Here is a 9,620-nt window from a genome sequence, read left to right as displayed (position 1 = left end):
ATAACGTCATTTCCCGTCATTATAAATTTCCTGCCGTTTGGAATTTTCCCACAAACCTATACCTTTGCGAACTCGTCCTAGACGGTTCGTCCAATTTGCACGAAAATTGAACCAGATCATCTTCAGCCAGTGCTGACAAAAAGTTATGGAATTCAAGTTGATTCGTCAAATTGTTTTTGATAAACGCGTGAACAAATTTGACAAAGCACTTGCAAAAACAGGCGTAAGGCTGTATCTTTGCAAAGCTTTATTTTTTGAATTATGTGCTAAAATGCTGTATTTTAGGAACGCATGAACGGATTGTTATGAAACTCGGTATGGATCATCAGCACAATGCCCTGAAGGAGCCTGAGAAGTTTCAAAACAGCGCCACCTAGTGGTGAATTTTATTTTTCAAACGCTTATAATTTTTGGTGTGGTAGACTTATTTTCATGGGACAAATTTCAAATTTTTTTTGTCTCCTGAATCCTTGCCGAGTCCAACGATACCAGACTTGCCGGGTTTCGGCGTATGGTTTGTGCAGCGCGGTAATTTAGCGCTTAAAAAACGTTAGCTGATATCTTCGAAGCCGCTAGTCCGATCGAGACGAAACCAGCGCCAGAAAATCGAAAACATAGATCGATAGTTATATGACTATCCCCAAATGTCAAAATATTGACAGTAAGGGGTAGTAAAATCCAATCAAAGTCAGGTGTCAGTCATTTTTTACGTGTTTTTTCATATAAATGTCTATATCTCCAAAACGAAATGAGATATATTCACCAAAATTGACACACATGTATGGGCTCACTCCGAGGACACATAAAAAAATAGTAGGATTGTGCCTCTTGTTGGCGCTATAATTAAACAAAATATGACATTGGCTCTATTCAACTCAATGTTTTAATGTGGGGTTTTAACATTTTTGCTTAAAATTGTCTTCAAATGTTTTCACTTATTTTTTCAGTTGGTCTGCTGCTAGCTTCCTTGTTTGCTTCTGTTGCGCTTGGCCCCGGTATTATTTATCTACTGTTGTTTAAGCTTGTATTTTTAATTTTAAGTTAAAACTGCTAGTACTCCAATTTTGGTGTAAATGTATAAAGCAAATTGCTTTGTCAGAGTGGGAGAATTTTACCCCACCCTGGGGGCATTTTACCCCAGCTTGGTACAATTGTAATTTTTGTTAAAAATGTAATAACATGAAAATAACACACTTGGCTTATAATTTATGTCATTGTCACTGAAAACAATTTTCTTAAAGTCAACATAAATTGTAGTTTGCAACACATTTTAATGACACATATCTGAGTGAAACAGGATATTGAACTAGAAAAAAGTAGGGCGGGGTCTTATTTTATTCATCAGGAATTTGTTGGAGGGTAAAAAGTGGGCCGTTTCATACCAGAATATGAGTTTGCTAATAAAAATTCCTAAATAGCTATTCACGTTAATGGTTAACTTTATTCAGTAGATCACATGGTTTATTAGATGAGCAAGCAATAATATTTTGTTTAAAGATTATGAAACCAAACATTTTTATCATGCACCGATGAATCATTATCATGCACCAGCCAGGAATCCTTTCTGTGTGGAGTTTGCATGTTCTCCCTGTGTCAGCCGCGTGGGTTTCCTCCGGGTGCTCCCGTTTCCCCCACACAGTCCAAAGACACGCAGGTTAGTTGGATTGGGCATGCCAAATTGGCCGCATGGTGTGAATGATATGAATATCTGAGTTGTCAGCCTCCCACCGATCAAAAATATCCAAGCTGGAAACCTCAATCATTTTCTTTTTGTATCTTACATGACACAGGGGCTGATACTTAGCAGGATACAGTATGTAAAGGTGGCTCGGGTATCCCAACATGTGTGTGGGTGGAGAGTGGAGATAGTGTATCTATTTGAGTGAGGACCCTTCTAGACATCTGAACACCACCAAGGAATGTGTTGTATAAAGCGTATGACCAGTCATGCACAAGTGCATACATGCATGCATACATAAAAGCAGGATTGGCTCGATAATACAGCGAACACACACACATGAAATGTGATCTCGGTAGGTTTGTAGGAGAACAACTGTTGAACAAATTGGGTGCCTGTAGCTCCAGCCCTGCCTTTTCTGCTATACCAATTACAAACACTCTTTCTAGTTGTTTTAAGATGTTTTAGTATGTACTCCGGCACTCAGTGATAATGATTTATGAATTAATAGCATACATTAGATTAGAATACAGTCATTAACTTGTAAAGATTACAAGCTAAGAGTGTCAGACTTTGGTCTGACCAGCACTGACACATATATGCTTAAAAAATATTAATGCAGGTCATTTAACAAGTGTTAGATGTAAACTCTAAGCAGGCCTATAAGCTTATCTATTTCATTTTTCAAATTCATGTGTATACACTGCTCAGAAATATGAAGGGGAAACTTATGGTACGTTTACACGACAATGATACTATAAACGTTTTTTTTTTTTTGGCACAGACAACAACATTATCAAAATGATCCCCATTCACTTGGATCTGCTAAAATGACTAAAAACGCTGTTTTATTCATGCCAGGCCAGTAGTTGGCGATGTCACTTTTGTAAAGAAACACTACACGTCTATGGACTGAACACGTAATGTGCATGCGCAGGACATCACCGTTTACACAAATTTGCGTTTTTGTAGTATACACAGAGATGTTAACGGTATCAATTTCAAAAACTTTGCATTACGATCTAACAGTCCTGTCTAATATGTTATTAGATAGAACTGTTATACAAATAAAGTAAACAGTATATGAAAAAGTACTAGCGTTTGCCATGTGTTTGATGTGCAATGTTGCTAGCTGAGCAGAAATACATAATCATATATAGCGTGGTCCCCTCAAAAGTTGTGTTGGCTTTTTTTTTTGTGTAAAGGTTGAGAGTTCCATCTAGCACTGTTTTCCTTGTTCGTAGAGTTAGTTTGTGGAGTGAAATATATAGGCTATAATCTGTGTGTGCACATTATTTTTTTTTTAAATGGCGGGTGCTGGTGTTTCATATGCGTTCAGCCAATAAGAGTACACTTATGTCATTGGTAGTTCCTATTATGCTGGGTTAGACCCTATACTCTGAAGTAGCAAATTTATTTCCCCCAAAAGGCGGTACTAGAGCTAATATTGCCAAAAAGTGGGTATTTCCGCCTTTATTTCTGGGAACCGTTGCAAAGAGGTTTGGTGTGTCTCCCAGCACAGTTTTAAGAGCTGGACAGGACCATAGAAGGGCAAAAACCCACCAGTAGGACCAGTCTCTGCTCCTTTATACAAGGAGGAACAGGAGAAGCATGAGGGCATAACATAAGCTAGTGGGATCTGTGCTCACAGCCCAGCCCCGTGCAGCTTGATTAGCATTTGTCAGCGCACACCAAAATTGGCAGGTCCGCTTTTGGCACCCCGTTCTCTTCACAGGTGAGAGCAGGTTCAACTTCACACTGAGCACCAGTGACAGATGGGAAAGAGTCTGGAGACGTGAAAGGAATGTTATGCTGCCTGCAACTTCATCCAGCATGACCGGTTTGGCGGTGGTTCTGGGAGGAATATCCTTGGAGGGTCGCACAAGACCTCCACGTGCTAACCAATGATAATCTTATTGCAGTTAAAGGTGAACTATGTAAGATTTTTGCAGTAAAATATCCAAAAACCACTAGGCCAGTGTTATCTATTTTGTTCAGTTGAGTACTTAGAATATCCCAAATGTTTCCGACTATTTGTAAATCGTGAGAAATTGCTATTTTAACCAAGGAACCGGGACGTGTGAGCTATGCGTTTGAGGGAGTCGCCTGTCGATTGCGTCATATCTGCGTTACCCTCGGTTTCCGGTTTTATTTAGCAGAAACGCTGTACTCTTACTGCAGTGTGAACAAGTGTCATAGCAGCCGCCCAGCGAATGTCATAACTTCCTTTTCAACACACTCAGATATATCTAATATGATTAACAGAGTTGCATTACCTCATACTCATGACTGGAAAAGAGGAAGTGGCGCCGGCGACCATGTCATAATAAAAGTCCCGCCGGCGACTATGCCATAATAACAGTCCCGCTCTTCAATCGCTCCTGCGGCCTTGCTCAGCTCCACAACACTCGGTCCTGCTCTGATTCATATAACAGTAATGTTAATAATCGCATCAATGTACATGATTTCTGCCCGAGTCCTATCCTGACTCTTTTCCACCGGCTGTGAGGTGAAGACCACATGTCCCAAGATTCTGCGCTCAAACGTGGTGTCATCAAACTGCGCCTTTGTTTTGAACAGGCGACCTCTAGTGGACGGAAAAGTTACATAGTGTAGCTTTAAGTCCTGAGATGGAATCCTCAGAGCCATTGTCACACCTTACACTGGTGCATGTCAATGCCCGGCCTCATGTGGCCAGATTGTGTAGGCAGTTTCTGGATGATAGAGGCATTGATGCCATTGACTGGCCCTCACATTCCCAGACCTGAGTCCAATTGAGAATCTCTCGGATGTTATGTATCAGAGCATCCAAGGCTGCCAAGTAGCACCACAGACTGTCTGGGAGAAGATTCCTCAGGTAACAATCCACCATCTCATCAGGATCATTGTCAGACATTGTCAGTAGCACATATAGGCATGTGGGGGCCACATACACTACTGACTATACATATATATATATTTTTTTATTGTAATTTTTTTTCTATTTTCGGTGTGATTTTGAAAATAACCATCAGTGTGTTGGTGATTTTAGCTTCCATTGACCATTGTCGCATCATTTTGATCTAAACGAATTACACAATTCATGTAAGCAAAGATTTTAAATATTTTGTACATGTCACGCAATGTGGTATCAAAGCTCATGAAGACGATGAATACACAGAATAATCTTTAATAGACCACAGTGGAGATACTCAGGAGAAACAGCATTGAGGAAAGGACAGAGAACGAGTGAGGCTTAAATAATCAGGAGAACTAACAAGATGATTGACAAAACAGGTGAACATTATGGCTAATTAGGGAAAAGGTCAAAGGGGAGAACCAAAAACAAAGAAACACAGCATACACATCACAGTTCGAGATCCAATTTGGGACTATTAACAGTGTATGTATATATATATATACTGTATACAACCATGCAAAAACATATATAATAGCCTGCTAAAATTAGAAAGACATGCAAAAACTGCACCAAAATGGAGTGAGACATCTGAACATGTCAGAAAGACAAAAACTAAATTGAATGAGGTAAAACATGTTGATTAATGCTTGCTTGGCAGTGCTCTGGTCTTTATAGGAAGATTCATTTATAGCAGATTGACTTTTCAAGTGTGTACTTTAGCATATTATTGAAAAAAAAAAAGAGATCCAAATTATTGCTACCAATATAGTTGATAGAGATTGACTTGAATTCAATTTAAAATATTCCATGTGAAGTGTTGGTCCTATTCTATATTATGAAGAAGTTAAACCAACCTCTTTACGTGTGAGAGAAAAAAGAGATGGGGAAGTCCACCGGTACTGCACACTCAGGCCATGCTCAAGTTCAAACAGCGGCACAAACTCCTGAGAGTCATTTTACAGAGGCATAAAAGCACAGGCATTTAGTATCTTGTAACACTATGGGCTCATGTATGCCGTGCACACAGAATGAGCGCCGCTTTGTCCTGCCAGTGATGGAGGCTGACAGTCCCCAGCACTGGATCTGGAGTTGTCCTTGGCTGAGAAAGTACCCCCTGTTTAAGGCTTTCAATGGTGGAAGTAAGTATCTGGCCCAGACTCACCACAGCTATCCAATGGCACTTGACTGCACACTGACAGAAACACAAGCCCACCAAGACTGCATGGTAATAAAAGCCAGGAAATATGGGGGGAAAAAATCTGTTAAAATGTATTTTAGTGTTTCTGAAATAAGTGTTATGGCTGCATTTTTTTTGTGTGAAATATTAATACAATTTAAAATAATATATTTTGAAAATGTATTCCTAATTTTTTAGCAACCACTACTCCTTTAGTGTCACACGGTCCTTCAGAAATGATTATTTGGTGCTCAAGACATTTTTTCTTTATTATTATGTTGAAAACAGTTGTGCTGATTAATAACATTTGCTTTGGTGCTGGTCTTTTCAACAAGTAAACGTGTCAAATAAAGCTGACATGTTCATATTGACACTGATTTGCAGCAACAAAGCAAGCACAAGTCATTCATTTTAATTGAGATTTCACAATTAACACAGCCAAGTGCAAAAACAAATAATAGTGATGAGAATAAGAATAAGGAACATAACTTATTTTGGGTTGCATACAATGCAAAACCACAAAAAATAAACATAAGCCAATCTAAACTCTTTCCACACATCTGCTCAGACTCAGAATTATTTTTGATTCTCCAGACAACATCATAACCAGACAAAAAACCTATCCAACCCGCTCTGAGCTCTATGAGACTGGAAGACTTGGACCACATTAACCTTCCCTCTCCAAAGCTGTCCGATTCAATTTCCTCAGAAACTGTGCTATTTAATACGGGAGAATCAAACTTTGAGAAATCATTCTCGATCCAGACTGAAACCTGAGCATGCCCACAATTCATCAGGTTTATAATTTAATCCCTTGATTATGGACTTGTAATATGATAATATCCCCCATCTGCTGCCTTATTCATAACGATAAGCTATAAGAGATGACTTTGGTTTCTGGCAAGCTCCTCCAAGCTGTTTCTGAACCCAAGTAGGCTACATTGCTACAGCTCTGGATAAGTGGCCCTAGCCACAGAGTCACAACCAAGCCAATGATTCACAATCATTCACTACAGACAAAAAAATGGCCCGAATTGGGTCCATGTGGACTGTATGGCTTTGCATTGGCATCTGAAGCTGACCCACAGACAAAGGAATCGGCCTCATGGAATGACATATGCTTCTGGGCTGTGGAGGATACGGCCACAGACGGGGTTACAGCTGGGTAATTGAGGGGGTTTTGAGAATGGGTGCTGACGTAAAGAAACGCCTGTAGGCAGGGAAAGAATACGTCTGTCTGGTTTGTGAAGAGATGAGGATAAAATATGAATTGTCCACGTCAGCAGACAATCTGAAAAAGCAGTCTTACAGTGTCCAATCCTGTCTGTGTTCTGAAAACTGCATAGTGTCACACAAAGCACAGCAGAAACAAATAGAAGGCAACTGTTTATAGGCTATAACTTTTATCACATAGTGTAAACACACATTGTCCTCCACAATTGACTAATACTATGAACTTTATAATTTTTGTTTTCTGTCAGATTTACCGCCTTTAATTAATTATGAAGAGATTAATTAGGGGGGAAACGCTAATAAACCACAGACTACACATTTTTAATACACTAAAAAGAACCGACTAAGAATCATTCAATCCTTAATCATTCTCTGGTCGCATTTACGTCCGTGTGGACAACGCAGAAAGACGTTTCTTGGCATTATGTCGCGGTAACGGACATTCACAACTCAGGTAGGCCTAATTTAAGATTTATTTTGCTGTGGTGAAAGTTCATGCGGATCTAATGTGTAGAATATGATGTCTTTAACGTTGCTCGCGAACAAATCGCTAAAATAAATTCAACAGTCACTTTTCCATTGTTTTGATCTTGCCACACCCACATAACGTTAGGCCTAATGAAACATCATTCGAAAAGTCACATTAAAGAATCAAGCATTTGGGAGTGTGAAGGTCATACAATTTAGGATCAGATTATTTTGTCTCACCGAATCTACATAGCGAATTCTCGTAGCTAAGTCATTATAATAGCGAGTAGTAATGAAGCTAATAGCATATGCAGATTCATGTCGGATGACCCATAAGACGCCTGTGTAAACACTCACCCTCCCTCCAGTGTCTCACACCCCCCACTGACACCTCCATATGGTCTTTGTCCCAGCTACGCCCATACAATAATAAACAATGATGAAGACGCTATGGGACTATGTGAGTAGATTAATGGCGAATGATGTTTTAAAGGTTTTGGTATAAATGGCTTGGCAGCAGCCATTTAAAAGTGGCAATACAAATCAACCTAGGCTATATTGCAATACAAATCTGTAGGCTATACAATGTATCTTGACTCTTTTTAACATATTTTTATATTTATTTCCATTCAACAACAGTCAAGATGCTATCATCATTTTGTGTCTTAATTTAAAATATCAAAAGAAGCCGTAAAGAAATTACATACCGTCTGCATTAGAATCGTTCATTATGCAATGCTGTAGTCATGATTGTTCTTCTGTCCTATAGAGCTTATAGAGACCCATTTTTCTTCTGAAATGTGATGCATAAACAAGAACAAAAAGTGACTACATATGTATTTTTATATTTTATTGTTTCAGACTAGCTTATACACTATATTAGCACTATATCCTCCTTCATCCACCCTGTTTTCTACATGGTTATCGGAACAGATAAACAAATAAAGTAAATAGGGCAGCTTATAAGCAAAGTTTCTGTCTACCAACAGTGGCAATAAAAATGCTCTGCTATTTGTAGAGGTGGGTTGATTCAGTCAGTGAAAAGGAATCATTTGTATTCATCAGTCCCTCATCACATGAGTCTGAAATCTCCCACTCAACACACTGCCAGCGTGGGTTCATACAATATCTCACTGTCCCGCTCTGCTGTCCTCTGACAAAATAGAGATAGATAGATAGATAGATAGATAGATAGATAGATAGATAGATAGATAGATAGATAGATAGATAGATAGATAGATAGATAGATAGATAGATAGATAGATAGATAGATAGATAGATAGATAGATAGATAGATAGATAGATAGATGTGTGTTCTTTGTGTCTTTCCCTTTTTGTTTAGCGTTGCTGTGTATTTCCTGTCATTCAAATTAGTGCTAGAAAAATACCTTTCATAACTTCTCCTCCTACAGCCTTACCCTAAAGCACCACCGAGAGAAATGTATGACCCATTTACAGGACACAGAGAATCTGCGTCAACACCAGGAGCAGTGTAAGTATCCTGCTGTGATCAAATGCAACTGGAATCTATAGTTAAATAAAACAAATTAACCCACAAATGAATATGCCTTACCCAAATTCATATTGTCTGACAGTCAAAATTTGACTTGGTAACTCTAAAACACAATTGCTGTTGACTTTTCATATCAAAAATGGAATGTTTTGCACAGAATACAGAGCTGCATTTTACTGTGCAATAGTCATTATCCATATGCATTTATAAACCATTTACAAATTTTGGCTCTAAAACAAGGTTACATCACTAGTCTGTAAGAACATTTTCTTGTTAGTGTTTGGCTATTGTTTAAAATGATCCATTATTATTATTTTTATGTCCATTAATTATTATATTTATGAATATTATATGAATCATTTTACAATACGGTCAGGAATTCAATGAGTACTGGTAATAAATTGTAAAAAATAATAAAGTTGATTTAATGAAGACTTTAATACAAATATTTGCATACTGTTTTATTAAGTTATAACTTGTTTGATATTATAAAACAGTTTTCTGATTGGTTGAGCCATGTTCAAAGCAAAGCCATTTGTGTCATATTTTTTGACCAAAAAACCCCAACCCTTTTCTAAAGCCTAAACCAAACAGTTTACGAATGTTGAAATTTTATCTTGCATCACAATAAGTGTTATAAGCAAATCTGTCA

This window comes from Gobio gobio (assembly GCF_949357685.1).
Source record: "Gobio gobio genome assembly, chromosome: 9".
Lineage (NCBI taxonomy): Eukaryota > Metazoa > Chordata > Actinopteri > Cypriniformes > Gobionidae > Gobio > Gobio gobio.
This window is presented reverse-complemented; position numbering follows the sequence as displayed.